The sequence below is a fragment of the Serinus canaria genome, chromosome Z, assembly GCF_022539315.1.
Source record: "Serinus canaria isolate serCan28SL12 chromosome Z, serCan2020, whole genome shotgun sequence".
NCBI classification, from domain to species: domain Eukaryota; kingdom Metazoa; phylum Chordata; class Aves; order Passeriformes; family Fringillidae; genus Serinus; species Serinus canaria.
In genome coordinates, this window is record NC_066343.1 from 70,392,555 (window position 1) to 70,412,932 (window position 20,378).

A 20,378-nucleotide genomic window follows, 5' to 3' on the forward strand; every position below is an offset into this window, starting at 1 on the left:
ATGTTTTTACTGCTTTGTTATCTTGAATATGATGATGATGTTGGAAAATAAAGCTATCATCAGCTTTACTGATATCTTATGAGATACTTTTCTATTTAATTTCCTCAGTAGGAGGTATATTATTTTATTTTTTCACTAAAATTTTTAATCATTGGTGATAAATGTCAAATATTGAATTGCTAATAAATAAGGAATTCATCAATTATTGCAGACAATGGAGTGAAAGAATCATGTTGCAAAATTATACATAGCTTTGGGAACAATCTCTACTCCTTTATAATAAGGGGATGTGCAAAAAAGTGTTGGATCTTCTGATCAAAGTTGCATGACTTCTAGTCAGCCAGTTTTTTGATACTCACTAAACTCCTGCTCAGATGTGTCTCTAAACCATGGCTTGTTTCAGTAGTTCATTTTGCTTTTCTTGTCCATTGGCTCTGCCTCTGCATTCCAATTAAAAGGAAAAAAAACCCCAAAACCCAGCATATCTGGCCCTTGCAGGACCTCACAGCTTGCCAGATTCTAGAGATGGAGAATCCCTCTGGAGTGTAGAGGGAAGAGGTTGTGTGACCTGGTGCCCTGGTGCTCATGCCCAGTGCTCAGGCTCATTATTCATTTCTTGGTAGACCCAGAGGTTTACCCATTCCAGCAATAAATATTTCCATAATCTAATAGATCTCACAGTAAGGTGCACGCTGTAATATTTTAACACATTTTTGTTTCCTTGATTTCATCCCATCATTCCTAATTATACCCCCCATGAACTTCTCGCTAAATCTCTTTAATTGCACAATTGTAGATTTTCTTTCAACTCAGCCAAATGATATATACCTGCTTCGGTTCATCAGGCTTTACATTTTCTCCATCATGGAAGAAAATACCCTTCCTTTCACAAGAACTAAAAAAACACCCTCCACCCTACCCCCAGAAGATGATTCTGGATTAAAGTACAGGATTGACATTATCAGGTCAGGTGCATGTGGCATTTACAGAGCATTAAAAACCTTGTCCCTCACATTTAATGCCTATAATTATATATTATTTAACTTTCTGCAAAATTTTAAGAACAAAATTGCTTGAGATGCCACTTCAGAAATAATTGTATTTGTTCCTCATTGCAAGGTGAATAATTTGCATGTCTTCACATCAAGAATTTTGAACCCATCTTTGCAGGCAGGGATCCTAAGACACAGAAACACAGTGGAATTCATCAGAGATCAAACAAATCATTACTGTTAGTAACAGAAACAGCATTGCTTATATTTCTCTGAAAATATATCATTTCGCTGTCACAATCTTCATTCTCAAAGCTGCATACTTCTGTTGACATTGAAGTACTTATTCATTTACTATTTCCAGAGATTAGTTAGGAGAAGCTCTTGCATCCGGCATTCTTTGGTGCATGAATTTTCCAGCATGCATAGATTTATATCTCATTTGTTAAACTCTGGTATCATTAGGAGTTTTTGTAAATGTCTAGTGGCCAACTGTATGTCCTAGTGTAAAAAGGACTTCAAGCCCAGAATGGACTTCTTAATTGAAATATTCCTTAAAGAACACTTGCACCACTAGCTAAACAATTGTCATTATAACCTAGAAATTCCATGTATCAATACCTAGGATATTAATAGCAAGAACATAAAGACAAAAAGAATGGGGTTTTTTTTTCTTTGTAAAGCTAAATAAACCTCATTGCTATTTGCATTCTGGAATCTATTAATTTACAGTTAATTCTCTTATTGTCATTATAAAAAACACATAGAAAATACAGACTTTTCTAAAAAACAGAGTGGATGTTAATTATTCAAAGGTTCGATTTCATAGCTTCAGAAAAAGAAAATAAACAAATTCATTATTATTAATTGACAATATTTTACCAGTGTGTAAGGGCCCCAGTGAACTAAACATTATACAAGCCACAAAACACAGAATTAAATCTTGGCTCTGATAAAATGACTACAATAATTCTATCAAGTTCACTGAAAATTTCATCCCTGGATGGAGACAGTCCTTCTGAAGAGTATGCAAAATTTAGTCCCCAGCTTTGCACAAACACAGTGTGCATAATTTTTCTCAGGTGATTAGTAAAGCTCCTTTTTTATTCATCCCCAGCACCAGAACAAATTACAAAGATAAAAGCATTGCAGGGACTGAAGTGAAGTTGGATTAGTTGTCTGTGATGCCTTTATCATCTGTGATAACTTTACTCAAGGTTACACAGGTTTCTAAGAACTAGATTGGGGGTTAATTTAACAGATGATGTAACCAGTGGGTGTAATAAACAAATCTGAGAGAAAGGGGAAAGAAGTCTCACTCTAATGTGGATGGGTATTTAAGAGGGACAGATTGGTACTTTATTTATTTGTGAATGATTTATGTTGGAAATAAATTGCATGCAGATCAGACCAGAATGAGCTCATGGCATGGCACTCTTTCTTCAGGACGTATCTTACCAGCTTCATTTTCTGACTTGCCATTTTACTGTGAATGCTGCAGGAGGCTCTCACTTCTCTGTGAGAAAGATCAGCAAGATCACCTTTTCACTTTAACTCATAAAAAAATCCACAGAACCGAGTCTCATTTCTGAAGTTTAAAAGGCTTGCACTTTCTTGAATGTGAAGCTTGAATGAGGACAGTGGGTTTCCAGAGAGAGGCATTTCCCAGCACAAAAGAGTCTTTTCTATGTCCAGCAGTAGGCAGAAGGGCAGAGTCACACATGTCAGTCACCAGACACACCAATGTGCTTTCACTGCCTGCCAGCACCGACAGCCCTGCAGGTCACACAGCTTTACTTTGCTCTGTCTGTGGAGATTTTGTTTCTGCAGGAACTGATACAATGGGAGAAGAAAACAAGAGTTTCAACACTTGCTTTCCATTATCCACTCATTCTAGCAAGATTCTCAGCTTTAGCCTGTGTCTGAAGGTAGAGTACTCTGGATACCCAAGGTTCAAGCAAGACTTCTACCCAGAAAGGGGCTTGAGCATTCAGTTTAATTTAATGGTGTGTACTGCCCCTGCTTCTAGATAATTCTGACATATAAGAATTAGCATGAATAATGAGTAACTTAGAAATAAACCCTGAAACAACAGCAACATCATGAAACACATTTGTCTTCAAAGCTCAAGGGGTGATGACTGCTGAAGTTGTATGAGGATTTTCAGCAAAACTGCAGAGGATCTTGCAAGTGACTGGAGCTTGTATTGTCCACCAGTGCTACTGTCAGCATAAAAATACCTAGATAACTTATCGCCCTGGAAGGAAGGAAGAAAATGCACCCCCTTGGTGCAAACCCATTCCAGTTAAATACAGACTGACAACATCAATTTTTATTTCCCCTCCACCCCTCCATTTTCCATCATGAAAGCAAACAAATAACTAAAACACAGGTTTGTGTCATCTAATTTATCCTTGTATTTGTAATTTATTAGTACTGTCCATTTACTTTTTAATGTCTCTGCAGCAATGATGCTGATTTTCACCTCTCTCGTCTGGCTATAAAAATAAATCTTCAACAAAACCTGCGGAACAGGGGGAAAGCCTAGGGGGTACTATTGTTTAAAGTTAATCTTTTCTACTTACTCCAGCGTTGAATCACTCATCCATGCTTTGAAATCCGAAATCAGCGAAGGTAGAGCTGGAAAGAGAATAACAGACTGGTGACAGGACCAGTCTAAATATCCATTCTTAAGAGATAAGGGGGGAAAACACACCTAAAACCATATTTTTTTTGTGTACTTTTTTTTCTGATTATAACAATAGCATAGAAAACTGGCTGTTAAAGCCGGATTGATAGCTGGTTAGATGACATATAGCCTTTATGAGTGGGGGATAGAAACTGATAAATGTTTTTTTTTCCCCTTCACAACCTTTTTCTAAAGCTGCAGAAAATGTGTCATGCATAAAAAGTATGCAATTTTCATGTAATTAGAGGAACAGGAGATGAAAATGAGTTCCATCAGAGCAATCAAGGATGGTAATGTGGCATGGATTTGTCAGTGCCTATTTGTCATGAAAGCAAAACCCAACAAGTGTTCTATATTTTATTTCATTATTATCACTGCTATACCTTAAAAACCATTTTAAAAACATCAACAAAATACAATTTTATAACTCTGGTATAAAAAAGCAACAAACAAACCATTGTATAAACTAATAGAGTCCCCTATTTTAATAAAATTTGTCTCTTTTGATTTCAAAATTAGGTTTAATTTTATTCTCTCAAAGACAAAATAAAAGGTGTGATTTATTCTGAGGTGTTTTTAGTTTTGCCCTGGTATTTAATATCTGGGTTCACTGTTTCCATTACTGCAAATTCATGCAATGACCTCTGCTGGTCTCAGGACTCCCCCATTCATCCCACTGAGTAATAACTGAGGGATCCAAATTAGGAGTGCAATCATGCTAAATTGCCCTATAATCAGTCACAAAAAGAAGCATATCCAGCGTTGCCTGAGAAATCTGTTAACTCCTGACCTGTCTTCACTGCTTGTTGAGGAAGGTCAAGTCAGTTGTGTTCTAAACTGTGTGACAGAGGTAAACACCTAAAGTTCGACCAGGTGAACCTGAGCCTTTTCAAAACCCTCATCAATGTCACTCTATATTGTTCATGTTACACTTGCCCTTCTTGTGGACGTCAGGTAGCAAGTAGAAATTTAATTGGCATGATAGTACCCAGACCTCTGTTTTACCAACAGCAGTTAAATGACCAAAGGGTTAATGTAAACTTATGCTGTGGGTTTATCCAACACATTCAGAAAAAAGATAAATTCAGTAGAGCTGTGATCGTATGTTTGCATAGCAACTGGGGGACAACACTCACACTAAAATTATAAAAGCCACTCATATAAAAATTATAAAAGCAAGAGGACTATAAATCAGTGTTGGTAATAATAGTTCAGGATGATAGGACCTGCTTTGCAGGGTCAGATCAAAGGTCTCACTAGCCTGATGTTCTGTTGATGGCAGTGGTCAAAGAAAAAATGCCTAGGGGAAAAAAAATAGCAACCAGGCAAATATGCAATGGTTGTTCCCCTGGTTTAGTCTCTCAGCTTCTGGAAAATCTGTGGTTTAGAGGGTGACGACTCAAACCATGATATAAATGGTTAATATAGTACAATTTCTTTCTTGAAGGAAGCACTAAGCATTTGCAATTGGTATTGACAGCTTTAAAAATTGCTGCCCAGGAAATATCCCTTCATTTATTTCCCATAATTATTTTATTTTATTAAAGTCTTTTTATATACCAAAAAATATAGGCATTATACACAGACAGACACACTCCTCAGTTTGTCACAGCCTACTCTGATTAGAAATGCAGAGCCCTTTAGTTAAAGGTTGCTGATGGTTAATATATTCCTGTTTTCTCCCTTCGGGCTGAAGGTGGGAGACAGTTGCTCTCAAGTTGCATATGTCTCTCTCGAGCCATCCATGATAGGTCTCTTCTCGGTCTTTCAAGCTGGCATATGCCCAGATTTCCTGCTAATGCAGTAGGAATAACAAAAACAAGAACTTGAGATGACAGAGAGTAGAAAACTGTTATAAATGGTTGTTAGAGGATTCTGAATTATGGATTTCTCCTGATGGCACTTGCTGGCAGAGTGCATCTCCCTCTGTATGTGACAGTGATGAGGTTGCATCTCAAGTCCTGTGTCCAGTTCTGGGATCCTCCTGGCAAGAATGACATTGAGGGTCTGGAGCTTGTCCAGAGAAGGGACTGGAGCTGGTGAAGGGTCTGGACTACCAGGAGCAGCTGAGGGATTTGGGAAAAGGGTCATCCCTGGTAAAATGAGGTTCAGAGGGTCCTTCTTGCTCTGCACAACTCTCTGACAGGAGAATGCAGCCAGGTGGGACTTGACCACTTCTCCAAAACAAACAGTGATTAAAAAAGAGGAAGCAGCCTCAAGCTGCACCAGGGAAGGTTCAGGTTGGACATCAGGAGGGATTTCTTAATCTAGAGGGTTGATAACATTGGAATGGACTGCCCAGGGCTGAGAAGGATTCACGATCCCTGGAAGTGTTAAATTTTTGGCTGTGGCGCTGAGTGCTCTGGTTTAGTTGACAATGGGGTGATCAGTCAAAGGCTGGACTCAATGATCTCAGAGGTTTTCTCCAGCCTAAATGGTTCTGTGGTTCTGTGATTTGTGCACACAACAGGGAAGGAATTTCTGAGGTTCACCCAGGAGACCTGAATGGTGACTGCATGTCTGCAGGGATGGAGTAATTGACCAAGAACAGATTCTACTGCCCTGAACCTCACAAGCTTCTCAGAAATTCCTCCTGCATTCAGTGCTCCTGTCTGCTGTACACTGATGGTGGAAAACACGGTGTTTTTCCACTAGAATTTTCATTTCATAAATACCTAAGTCACAAAGCAAAAATACTTACTAAAGGAAAAGCAATATTTTGCTTTGCGGGGCACTTCTTTAAATAGAAATTGGGAACTTCAAAAGAGCACATCTGTTGTCATATGTCCATGTAAAGAACCAAGAGATTCTAAAATGGTTTCCTTCTTCTGCCATTGTGTCCCGATCGTGAGAGGGACAATCAGCACGAGCACCAGGAGTGGCTGACCCCGCCTCTACCAATGGCAAGTAGGATCATGGTTTGGCCACTGGCCGGGGTCCCGGGCCACCAGGGAGCGGCCAAGAAACGCGGACCCACATCTAAGGACCAGCATAAAGGAAAAAGGAAAGACTCTTTGCTGGCTTCTCCGAGCTGCTTTTATTCCTTCCAGCGCAGGAGCGGAACCATGGCAGTGCAGCATGGGATGGGTTACGCCACACGAGTGTTCTTCTTTTCCATGGCAGGAGCAGTGCCAAAACTTCAATTCCACATAAAAACGGCACAGGTGTCACAGAGCCATGTGGGCACTATTTTTTCCTGTGGCAGGAGAGCCGCCAAAGCCGGGCAAGTGACACTGCACCACGTGGGTGCTCTTCTTTCTCATTGCCAAGAGCGACGCCGAGGCTCCTCCACGCTCGTCCGCGACGCCAAACACAGCTCCGCCAGGGTGCCAGTGGGACACGAAAGCCAAGTGGATCAAAAAGGGAGCAGCAGCAAAGAGCAGGAAACAGAGAAAAACAGCAGCTTTTATGGAGGGAGGATTGGATTCCCTGGAGGAGATTGTCTAACGAATCCATGGCTAGATAGGAGTGGTCTGAGGGGACAAATGTAAAGATAAAATGGAGCGGGAAAGATATACACCAATGACAGAAGGGAAATATCCTAACTGACAGTGAATTTTCTGGATAAATGGGTGTAACAAATTATGACAGACAAGCTGCAGGGGCAGGATTTTGGAGGATAGACAGGGAAGAATCTGGAATTATCATAACTGCCACGGAGAAAAGGCAGGAAGACAGGTGGTAAGCAACTTTAGACAGACAAAAACATATAATCTTCAAACCCCCACTGTCACAGTCAGGGAGAGACCAAACATCTTTAAACCCCCACTGCCGCATTCTTCAAAAAGCTGAACAAAGAAATCAGAGGAATCCTCCATGGAGGGCTTATTTTGGGCTGAAATGCGTAAGACTATTTTTGGGCAATAAAAATAAGTTCATAGATTCCTAGAATCCTAGAATGCTTCGGATTGGAAGGGATCGTAAGGGTCATCAATTTCCAGCCCCTTGCCATGGGCAGGGACACCTTCAATTGGACCAGGTTTCCTAAAACCCCATCCAACTGGGCCTTGAACATTATCAGGATGGGGCACAACTTCTCTGGGCAGCCTCTGCTAGGGCAGCCTCAAACTCTCAGGAGTTTCTTCCTATATATTTAGTCTAAACCTATCCTCTTTCTCTTAAAATGCATTTCCTCTTGCCTTATCCCTGTGTGTGCTTGTAAAGCTGAAGAAGATAAATCAAAATTCCTAGAGGAATGTGACCCAGCCAGCATCAACTTGTGGTAGTTGCTTGGGTTGCTGTTGTGTGACGAGTAAGTTTGTGATATCTGCCTTTGATTTAAACATTCCCTCCAGCCGCACCTGGCCAGCTCCAGTGGCAAAGGAGAAGAGGAGCCCTGGTCTCATGTCCCTTTCCATTTTAAGCATCTAGAACTGGCAGTGCCTGACTCACTTCCCAAATTCTTTGCCCAAAATGGTCTGTAATTAGAGGAAACTTAGTTGTCTTCCATATGCCAAGAACTACAGTAAGAGAGTCCTAATCAGGGGAAAATTGACTTTTCTCGTGGTAGCCCACCCATCCATGGTCCCTTTTCCATCTGTGGAAGCTGGATCTAAGTGCTGCAATGGCTGCTGGCAGGATCTTTGGAGCATAAATGAACTCGATACCTCCTTAAGTTTCAGTCAATCTGCATTTTGCATAAATACACACAACTTCAAATGGTCTCAGTAAAATAAAATTACTGACATTTATTACTAATTAGCTAATAATGTCATTATCTAGACTAGTTAAAAAATAATCGTGAGTTTAAAAAAAATATCAGGGGAAGAATTATTCAATTTAGTAAACTTTTTTTTGGTTTTTTTTTTTTTTTTTTTTTGGGAATTGAATAGTTATTCTTCCTCAGACAAGATTTGCTGAGAAGAAAGAAAGCCCTTCCAGCATTTTTTTCTATTACTTCAGCTCTACATAAGTTTTGCATAAAATATTAACTAGTCAGTGACAGAAATAAAATTCTACAGTTAAAGAGAACAAAGAGCTTTTAGACGATTATTATTATTATTATTATTATTATTATTATTATTATTATTATTATTATTATTGTTGTTGTTGTTGTTGTTGTTCTTGATATTATTTTTAAATCTGTTTCCTTCTAAGAAAAAAATTTGAAGGCCTATTTAACCTATGAAGCAAGGTAGGAGCCCTGAGTTCATCCCATTTTTGCATAAAAAGAAAGGTCCTATACTGGAGGAAGAAAATGTAACATGGAAAAGGTCAGCTCCACATGATTGCTGGGCTGTCAGAAAATGGGGAACCAGACAAATGCAAGACAGTGAATATTTCCACAAGTTATCTTCTGAACACTCAGGAAGGGTACAGAACAAGAAAACTTGGAAAAGGTATTTTCAATTCATTCTGAAGATGTAAAAAAATACCTTTATTTTAATTTTTTTTTTTTTGGTAACTCTCCAGTTCCTAGTAGTGCAAAATCATCTATGAAAATTGGTGAGCTCTCACACTCCCCTTGGCCAGATATAGGGATTTGTGTTTCTTTACTCTCACAGGCTACAGCCAATTTAATGTGGTATTAGAAGTAGAGGAGAGTCAAATTGGTTAGCATCTTTTGGAGTCATCTCTTAGAGCATGAGTATCCATGGTTTTCCAGGCAAAAATTTTGTGTGCATGAGAGCATGCAGTAAGCACACTACATTTGGGGAAGTATCGGCACACTTTATCCACCCAGTGTTCCCTAGGCATTTTTGATTTGCAGTGTCAAAGTGCAGCATTTCATATTTATAACATTTCTGGAGTTTCTCAAAATTGTGTCTTAGGTAGCTGCAGTGTACATGTTTTGTGGGACTTCTGGAGTTTGGCATTCAGGCTGAAGGCACAAAGTGCATCTAAAAGCATCTGGTCTGCTGAGAGAGTGACACACCTGAAAGTTTTAAGTAAATATAGACTATAACTTCCACTGGAAAAAGAGAAACATTTCCTGCTCTAGCTGTGACTCTGATGAACTGTGTTTCTGTTTTTCCTCTCTGAAAACCTGGGTGCAGAGGTGGCAGGACATCAGAAGGGGGTTGGGGGGCAGGAGGAGAGAGAGGGCAATGAAAAAGAGGTAATTGTTCAATAGAAGTTTCTCATGGGGAAACACAGTACTTCTGGCTCTAGTCTCCAGAGCCTTGCTTTTTTTCTCAGTAGGAAAGGGAGGAAAAGGAAGGCTCCAGAAACTAGACCCTCTGAAAGTTAGATATGAAAGTGACAGAAGAGAAATATCAAGAAGGATTAAGTGATTTTCTGGACTAGCTCTTGCTCCCAAGCAGTGAAATGTGCAGAAATGCCTTTTACCATTATCTGAAATGTTGTCTCTGTGTCTCTGATTCCTCTTAATGTGAATCACTCAGCTTCCTAATCAAAACATCAGACACTCAGAAGGAAGAAAAGTTTGACTCACATTATGCAGCACATACCAGTACTGGGGGAAGATGGGTGTGAGTGAAGCAAAGACACACCATAGCTGTAAAATTTCCAGAATCAGTACTTGCTGCTTTAGCCTGCCAGGATTCTGTTTGGAATATGGTTTTGGCGTCTTATTCTTTCTTGCTATGGGAGATGGGGGAATTACAGAATATGGACACAGTACTGAGGACAAAGATGGCACAATCTCATTCTCTTCCCTGGCATGATGATAATTTTTATTATTATTATTTTTTCCAGTCATGGCTGTTTTTCAGAAACCCTCCCTCCCCATCCACCCCTGTCCCTTCCCACCCTCCTTCTGCTTCTCAGAGATGAGCAACTTCGCCATCCTTACTGAGTGAATAAATAAATAAAAAAAATAAATTTCTGTGAGACAGCTTGGAAGAATGTTTGATAATCTGAACCATTATGGAGGTGAAATTTCATTACACAGATGGTGACATCCCAATGTCTATCATCAAAACACAGCAGGTAGAAACAATCAGCTAGGCCCATTCCCCACTATAAAATTACACTTACATTAATGTCACTCTAGATTTCATTATGCAGAAAATGATATTGCACAGGTCTCTGACATGAGGGAGACTGGGAGAGGAAAAAAAAAAAGAGAGATGTGAATCTAAGTGAGAGAATGGGGGGAGGATGTGTGGGCAAGGCAGAGAAGCAGAATGTGAACTAGGAATGATGAGGTCTGCCAACAAAAGAAATACACAGCCACATCAAAACCTTGTGGTGCTTGTGGCAGTGTCCTGTCTTGGTCATCTCAAACCTCAGCAACTACTTCAGGTTCTGAATGAGAGAATTTGATTGAGTGATTGATTCCTTATGGGAGTAAGGTAGTTTCACATTTAATTTGTAATCATAGTATTTTGGAATCATAGAATAACCCAAGTTGGAAGAGATCTACAAGGATCATTAAGTCCAACTCCTGGCCCTGCACCCCAAGAACCACAACTTATTAATAAGGTCTGACCATCATAATTTAGTGAACCAGGCATTACATTTCAAAAAGTCATTTTTGCATGCCTAACATTGTAGGGATACTAGGGGAAAGAGTCTACAGACCTTTTTCCTTTCCCTGCTCCTTCCCCTTCCCCTTCCCCTTCCCCTTCCCCTTCCCCTTCCCCTTTCCCAGGAAGACTTTTGAATATTGCATTTCACTTTATTCAGCTGCCACTCCCTAATATGGTTCAAACCATGACTCGACTAAATTTTCTATGATCCAATCTTCACACTGGTCACACCACCGTGATTTTCACCAGAAAATTGCTGCTGTGGTGCACGTTAGAGGAGATCATTCAGCAAGGGCACAGCAAAGGAAGTTAGTAGAGTAACTGGAATACAAAATATTGATCATGTAAACTGATGAACATTATCTGATGCGGTTTCACATACAAAAAAAAATAGTGTTGGATGCCAGAATTTTTCAATTTTGATTTAAAAATGCCATCTGAAAATATCTGAGAGTGGTGGGGGACTGGAACACGTTTCCCAGAAAACCCATTCTGGATGTGTTCAGGACCAGACTGGGTGGGGTTTTGAGGAACATGGTCCAGTGGAATGTCCCTGACCACAGCAGAAAAGCTGAAACATCACGATCTCTAAGGTCATTTCCAACCCAAACCATTTTATGATTCTTTTTTTTCATTTCTGATTTTAACTATGTTACAGAAAATATCACTGCTGTATTTCTAAAACCAAGTCCTGATACCAGAAAATAAGCTCAGAGGACAAGAAACACTCATGTGTGTTGCTCATCTGTTTTTCCACATTGTCACAGTTTTTTTCACTCAAAAATTTAGGTTAACTTTTGAATCGCTCTGCTCTCTGTGCTAAGTGATGAGACAGAAGAGAATTTCCTTCTCTTATCAGTAGAGTTGTATGATGCTTCTATTTTATGTTTGACAAAAGGTGAAGGTACAGGTTTATATAAAAGTGGGAACCTTAGTATTCAAATTAAGCTGGGCTTCTGTTACAGTTAAAGGGAAAATGAGCAGTACCTTGAAAAAATAAATTTCATAGTAAATTAAATATTATATGGCTTCAGCAGTTTAAATTAAATGTGTCTACCTGTAACACAGACCAAGCTGCTTTTATAATTGACAGGAATCTGACCAATAGTCATTACTGGGTGATGCATCTCAGTGTGTTTAGATGTCTGGTTTAGGATGATTTAAACTACAGCTGAAATTTACTGCTGTCACCTGTAAAACTACCCTTGGCCTCAGACTACAAAGTCAGTGCCTAAAAGAATTTCCTGCCATATTAGACTAAGGATTCATTGTAATATATTGTATTAATTATATTAATCATATCATATCATGGAATTATGAAAATTTTAATCTCCATTAAATACTGAGAAGTCTGAGATTGTCATTGAAATTAGACAATAAACCTCTAAATATCAGAAATTAGAAGAAGTGGCTCTCATTAAGCACTTAAGAAATTTTGATTCTATGGCTCAAAATCCTTAGAACTATTAGAAGTCTTAATGAAGTACATAAAAATATACACCTGCCCTCATTAACATATATGTGTGCATTCTGGTTGGGGAAAAGGCTTTAAAAAGCAATCACCTGACAGAGGTTCTTCCAATGAAATTTTATGTCCAGTTTTGTAAAGTGAAAGATATGAATATTTTAGACAAACATTTGAAGACTAATTCAAACAGAATAAGAACCCTTATGTTTTAACCGTCACTGTGTTACAGCCTTTATTAAGCAAGAATATCCAGAGAACAAATAATGGATCTTCTTTGCATTTCATTTAACAAATATATTGATTGAAGTCCCCTTTCAAACCTCAGCAGACGGGATGCTTTAGGGGTAATTTTTTCAAAGGAAGTTTGCATGGGGGATTTCACCAGCCAACTTCCCTTGATGTTGGCAGGAACTATGTGACTAAACTGATACATAACTTTGAAAAGACACCCCTAAACACCTTATGTTGAATTATTGGAAGTCTTTGAACTCAGCAGAATCATAGCCTGGATAAGAAGTTGTTGCTCAGATCTAACCTATGCATCAGTTATAATAAACAGTGCTATAAATGGGACAAAGATTGTATTTGTCCAAAAAAAAAAAAAAAAAATGGAAAGCTGGGGTAACACAGGACCAGTGGATTTGTCATTAAACCTTTTCTTACTTCTAATTCCATATTGGGGAACACTTCTGGGAAACAACTTCATCATCTTTGATGAGGTATCTTCATTAAAATAACTCAAATTTTCTTCAGCCAGCTGCCACTAAAATGGTTCCTGATGGATTTTCCTTCCTTTTAAAAGCAAGCTCAGCTTATTCTAAGAAGTCATTTATAGGCAGCAAGATGACAACCAATCTGAAACTAGGGCCCAGACCTACAACCAGAAGGAGGTTCTGTCTGGACACTGGTCCAAGCTCAGACATTATTACTTTCAGAATATTCAGTTTCATTTAAATAGTTCACTGTGTAACTGTAATATGATTTTGCTCCAGATTTATCATATTGATTGGGTTGGTTAAAGATGGAATCACTTCCTATTCTTCTTTGGCTTTGTAGGCTGTCTGTCTTTTGCTGTTCTCTGCAGGGGCTCTGTGTCCCCTCCATCTCCCATGAAGAAATAGAGGTCTCATGGATGGCTTTTATAAGTCGTGCTGAGCAGCAACCTACAGCAAAGGTCAAATTCAGTCTGAATTATTTCAGACCATAGTGTTATTCCTTGACTAAGCCTTTCTTTGTACTATATATATTCTTCAAAGGAAGTGCTTTGAACCATTGAATTTGAGAATTTTGATTTGACTTAGTTAATGTTCCATATACGAATACAAATATAAATATATATTCTTTCAGGAAGAAAGCAAAAAATCTTCCTACAAACTATATACATGGAGATTTAAAAAAAAAAAAATATAGCACTGCTAAAGGAAATGCTAGACAGTCAGCATTATTTTGATAGAAATAGTTTCCCCAAAAAAAAATGCTGTCATTAGATACGATTAAGGTAATCTTCCTAAAATTAGACAAACACACAGAGATGTACCATTGTTATCTCCTGCAGCTGTCTGCGTACCAGATTTGTGACATTTTAGGAGTATCTTTTCAAAGCAACATACAGAGTTTTGTCTGCATGACTCTCAGAAACATCAACAGAAGCTGATCGATTAAATCCCACACTTGCCTTTGCTTTGAAAAATTTTCCCCTAAGGTTCCTGTCTGTTGGGCTTTGGAAAAGTACTTCACTATTTCCCATGCAGAGAAATGCAGAAAATATTCAATCTGTATTAAAAGATAAATGAAGATAAAATTGAATAAGAGTAAAAAAATATATAACATAAAATAAAAATCAGGATTTTTACTATTTCTCTGCTTCCTTGATTGCTGCTCTGGTACTGTGAATGTATTCCAAGCTTTGTTACATCCATCAGGGATGGTACAGATGGACATTTTGCCTGTCCAACCTGACTCAACCGCTTGAAGATTCATCAGAGAGAATCTGTTGGCAATTGCAAATGGATGTAATCCAGAGCCGGCAGATTTTGTTTCTCTAGGGGAAAGCAGGGCTGTAAAGGGCAGACTAGACTGGCAAAAATATTTACTTTTATATTTCATCACTTCAAATTTATAATGGGACAAAATGCCTTTAAAACTTCACCTTTTTAATAGGATACTAACAGAGATTTTCAATGCAATACATTTGCTGACAAGTCAGACACTTGAGAGTGGGAAGCATTTTGAGTTAAAAAAAAAAAAAAAGAAGAAAAAAGAAAAGTAAAAGCAATCAGCAGGGTGACATATACTTTATTAGTCCTCTTCAAAATCACTTCCTTCCCTTTCTCCCTTTTATATTTCTTGTCTTTCCATGTGCTCTCTCGTTACATTGCATCCCTCATTTTAGGCATTTTAATCCCTCCAAAGGGATGCATCCCAGTGGCACAGGCAGTTGTAAGGCACAATTCTCAGCTACACCATGGCTCTTTTACAGTGCTGCGGCAGCGAAAAGCAGCCTTATAGCCCATGGAACTGGCCACTGTGGAATATCCTCCCTGCTATGCACAAAACAGGGCTTCAGAAAGCAAGTAAAGTCAGCATATTGGATATATAATGGCTTCTGTTACATTTTCCAGTGTAAAAGACCCCCATGCCTGGGGTAAGCATGGACAACGAGGAAACAGGATCTTGCTTGAAGTCTTATCATGGCCTTGAGAGAAAAATTCCACAAAATTCAACCTGTCTAGCTCTATAGGGTACCTTGTCCTTCTGAATAGGCTGTGGTGCAATGAGGAGAATCAGACACAACCTGTTGTAGGAATGTGGGGAAGTTCTCAGAAACATTTCTGAGGCAGTTATAAATATATGGGATTTACTTACTTGACACCAGAGGAATTGTCAAGCACAAGTATTCTCCTGTCTTCTCATAACTTATTTATTTATGGGTGGAAGTGTTACTGAATGGTCAATACCCTTTCTACTCTTTTGAATGGTCTATACTCTCTATGCACAAGGATGTATAAGTTACATTCTCCTTTTCTTCTGAGCCCTGTTTGACCAGTTGTTAATAAGTCTGGAGTTGGTCAGAGCATTTTTCTTCCCATATTTAATGTGTTTACACCACAAATGCCACCAAAGGTTTCATATCACTGAATGATGATATGTTCCCACAAAAATGGAAACAATTCTTGCTCTGCCAAGTTATCTCGTGGGAACAGAGAGCCTGATGTGAAAGTCCTTTTATGGAGGGTTTGATTGAGCCAGGAAATCTGGGAATGCTTTTGCATGGGTGTCTGGTGGAGATGACATAGGGTAGCTTACAGAATTCTCAGGTCCCCATCCTTTTGTGTCAAGAACTTTTCCTATTCATACATGACAAAAATGCCACTAAATTCTGTTTTTCATCTACACATTCCTCAAAATTCCCTCAAAAGTGAAAATGCCAAGATAAACTTAAAGAATTTTCTCCTCTTTTCTTCATCCAGCATGGATACTGTTGGTACTCTTATGAAATTCACTTTGAGTTTTTTCTTGCTCCCCTTAGGGAAGGTTGTCAGCAATCCTTTGCAGAGAGGAGAAGGATGAAGCCTTTCAGAAAATGCAGAATCAGGGCAACCTTTCTGCTGTCTCTACTCGCCACTGATGGCCTTGGTCAGATGGATAGTCAACCCTCAGCTACACCTCTCTATTTGGGTATGGGAGATAATCCCTATGCAAATGGACACAGCCATACACACAATACCATGGAGTGCTCAACAGAAGAAGCAGTTCACTGCATATTGTCAATAGTTTCTGTGTGCATAATTTTTTTCCTCTCAAAAACCCAACACCCCACCAAAAAAAAAAAAAAAAAGCAAAAAAACAAACAACAACAACAAAAAAAACCCACCAACCAAAGAAACAAACAAACAAACAAACAAAAAAACCACAAAAAACCCACCAAAAAACCCCAAAACAGCAAACAATAAAATAAAAAACCACCACCAGAACCCCATCCTGAAAACTAGTGGATTTCTCAGCCATGAGACTTCAGGATTGTCTGGCTCAGTGCTCAGAACCAGCCACAAGATGTTGCACATCCTCAAGCCCCATCAATTTCAATTGAGTTGGTAGCCCCCAGTTCCCTTTATTCTTTTCCTGTTAATAAATACATTCCTTCTACTTCTTGTGAATTTTGTGTCTATACTCCTTACTACAGAAAGCAAAATGTAGAGACATTAAAGTAACTCTAGGTTCCTTGTTCCTGCTTCATTCTCAGCCCTGACCATCCCTAAGGGAAGGTAAAGCAGCCTTAGGATAGGTAAAAATCATATTTTACATGCAAATATTACATATTATTTAAGCACTTCTTTGTAAAACTAAGTATTTTTTATGTTTTCAGCATTGTTTTTTGTTCAGGAAATTAGAGAAGAAACAATATAGATAATTTGCAGTTCCTAAGAATTTACCACCACACTTTCCTATTTCACTTATACCCTTTGAGAGTACCTTTAGTAATCTGCTTTCAGCTCTGTTTACTTTAGAATGCTATTTAAATTAAACTGGAAAAGTAATATGGCAAACATTAGTTGGTTCTACAGTGAATGCCCAGTACATGTTTTAATTAGAGGTTTAGAGCTCCTTTAGAAATAAGAATTCTGTGCAAATGTAAGCTTTAATGTATAAAACTACACGTACATATATATGTAAATGGGTATATGTGTATGTCCTTACTGTAATATTATTTTGTTATTTCACTTTTTGCTGTCTGTGGCTATATCTTCCTTTGTTTTGGATTTTCCCCACTCTGTCCTCCAGAATTAAAAAAAAATAAAATAGTCATGTTATTAGTTACTAGTTACTAGCAGAAAACCTAACATCTTTGTAATCTATTTTCTTCTCTTTTTAATCCTGCTTTAACCCTTTAGAGCTGTAAACCAAGGAAAATGCCTATTTTCTACCGTATATATTTACAGCCTCTATTCTAAATAATATTAGTGCTTTAGGATTTGCAATCACCATGATTTCCTATATGGAGAAAAAAAGAATATCAAACTTTTAAGCTCCACAGGGAACTATTCAGGGTTCTTTAATGTAGGATGCATATAAAAGCAATCAGAGCTGTTCTTCTCCATTCCAGCTATTTGGCTTCTCTCTGCCATTGTCTGGCATATCCTTACCTTCAATTCCAAGGCAGTTACATTTAATAACTAAATGCACTGAGCCAATTATTAAATTCACCACCATGATCTTCCCAACACATGCAAACGATGAACAAAGCTTAAAATCATTTCCCAAATATGATAATTCTCTAATTTATGTGCATGTAAGAATTTGCCTTACACTATCTATAATTGTGATATAAAGAAAATTGTTAATAGAATATAAACAAAGAGTGACCATGAGCTCACAAACCACTTTTATCCTATCAGAGATACAACTGTTCATGCCCCTGTCTTTCTATTTGCCTCTTTTATGTGTATTAAGTAAAATGTACACAAGGAGAATAGGGAAGAGAGATGAAAAGACTCATTAAGCCATCATATTTTTGTGTGATTACAGCATTGTTCTATACGTGTTCCCATTCTTCCTAAGAGAACAAAAAGAGAAAGGAGAACATTTCCTGATGTACAATTTCATTGTGAGTATATTGAATATGTGGGACATTCAATGTCTGGTCTACCTAGTCAAAAAGTGACTATATTCACAAAACATCTTGAAAGTTAATCCACTAATCCATCGCCTAAAACTACAGAAGTATCCTCTTAGCAGCTCGCAGTGAACTCAAAAAAGTGGAGTGCCTACACAGCACTCAAAAAAAGTCCTTTAAAGAAAAAAGCCTGCAATTGACTATATTGGCTCTAAATTGAGTTCCTCAGTCATATGTAGTTGTAGATTTCATGACCCTGGAAGCTCCTCTTTTTAGAATTCAATTCCTGGATCCTTCTATTCCCAAAGATTTCTGCTTGTCTGTTGTGGCCCTTCCTGGAGCACCCTTTTGGAATAAGGAGTTATCCTCAATATTTAACTGACATGTTTGGGCCAGTCAGCTTTCATCTTCTGGATAGCTGTTTTCCAGTATTTTCAGAGTGCCAATCATATAAAGTTTTGCACTGGAAGATTGAACACTTACTCAGATTTTTGAAGCCTATTGACAGAAGACTTCTCTTTAGCTATCTGTCATGGGCTGCTGAGAACAGCTTCCTCAGGGCTAAACAAACCAAGCTACTTCAATTTCCTTCTCCAACAAAATATGTTTCTACACTCTTGGCCATCATAGGCACTCCCTTCTGTGCCTTCTACCTCTTAAAGTCAAACTTATTTTGTTCTATTTTTCTATCTCATCCTGAAATAAGAATGATGATGGCTAATCCGTGCAGAGAAGTATCCTTGCTGCTTCTACTTTACGGTTGATAATGTTCAAAGATAAGCACCATATTGAAATGACACTACTAACCTATAAAATGTTGGTCTATAAGATAAATATTATCTCTCACTTGATAAAAGGTTGAAGGAAACAAAAATCTTTGACTAAATATTGGTCATTCTCAGAATTGTAATGGAACCTCCTAAGAACACAAAGAGGAGTTTCCTTTTCTAAAAGGAAACTTTAAAAAAAAATTTGTGAGAAATCAAGGTAATTGCTTTTATCTGAGCATCATTTTTTTCTAACACATAGTCATGTTTTGCTTTTTGTGTGAGCAAAATTTTTCAGGTTTAGAAAAACAATAAAAATGAGTGAAGTAAAGCCAATAAATACCAGTGTGGATATTCTGATAGCTAATGCAGGATGCATTTGGTCAGGATGCAAAATTGTATCAAATTTTCCATGCATAAAAGAGTTCTCTTGTCTTTAAACAGCCATAAATTTTCATGGTTTTGAGAAAAAATTAATATCACATTATTCTTCACATTTCTCTTAGGTTTGGGTGCAAAACAGAGAAAGAGATCTATGTAAGTGCACAGGCATACCTCAAAATGTGATATATACTCCCTCTTCTCAGGAAGCTAGGCTAAAAATGTATCTGACTTTGAACAAATTAAAATAAAGTAGCTCTGACTTTAATAAAAATACCACAAAAATAGTGTTTCAATTTCCCAACCAATTCTAAAGCTTACAAGGCTCAGACATTTGAAGTCCAAATACCCCAAACTGAACATAGAATATAATCTGAAGAACTTTTTATTAGGGTTCAATACACACCAGGTCATTATGGTTTTTTTCTTTCATCATGTCACAGGTTGTCATGGGTTATGGCTGGTAAGAGGAAAACACAAAACGTGATGTGAAAATATAGTGAGAGGAATATTCGCAAATTTGCACCAAGTTCTTGAAAACCCAAAAGAAAGTTTATCCTTTTGGCCACCCTAGCATCATGAAGAAAGTTACAGTGATATCTGGGGACCAGGTTTCAGCTGCCATCAATTGGCATAGTTGCAACAATGGAGCTAGCCTAGATGGATCTTTGTTGATTTCCATCTGTAAGGGATTTGGTTTTAATCTTCTGGTGCTTAGTACCATTATAGAGTTCTCCAACTGACTCAAAATAAAAGACCTGCTCTTTCCTTTTGAGTAACCCAGAATGATTTGCCAATGTCTATGTGAAGTATTAAATAACTAACACCATAGAGAGAGAAGATCTGCCATCAGTGATTTTCTTGGGCTGTCCTTTGTGTGTGGGAATCATGAAACTTAGTTATGATAACTGATTAAAGTGTGATTCTTTCCAAAATTTCCTTTACATAACCTTGTCTCTCCTTTTTTTTGTTGTTTTTATAGTTTTATTTCTATTAATGTACCACTTCATAGCCCAGAAAATTTGGCCCTTTAT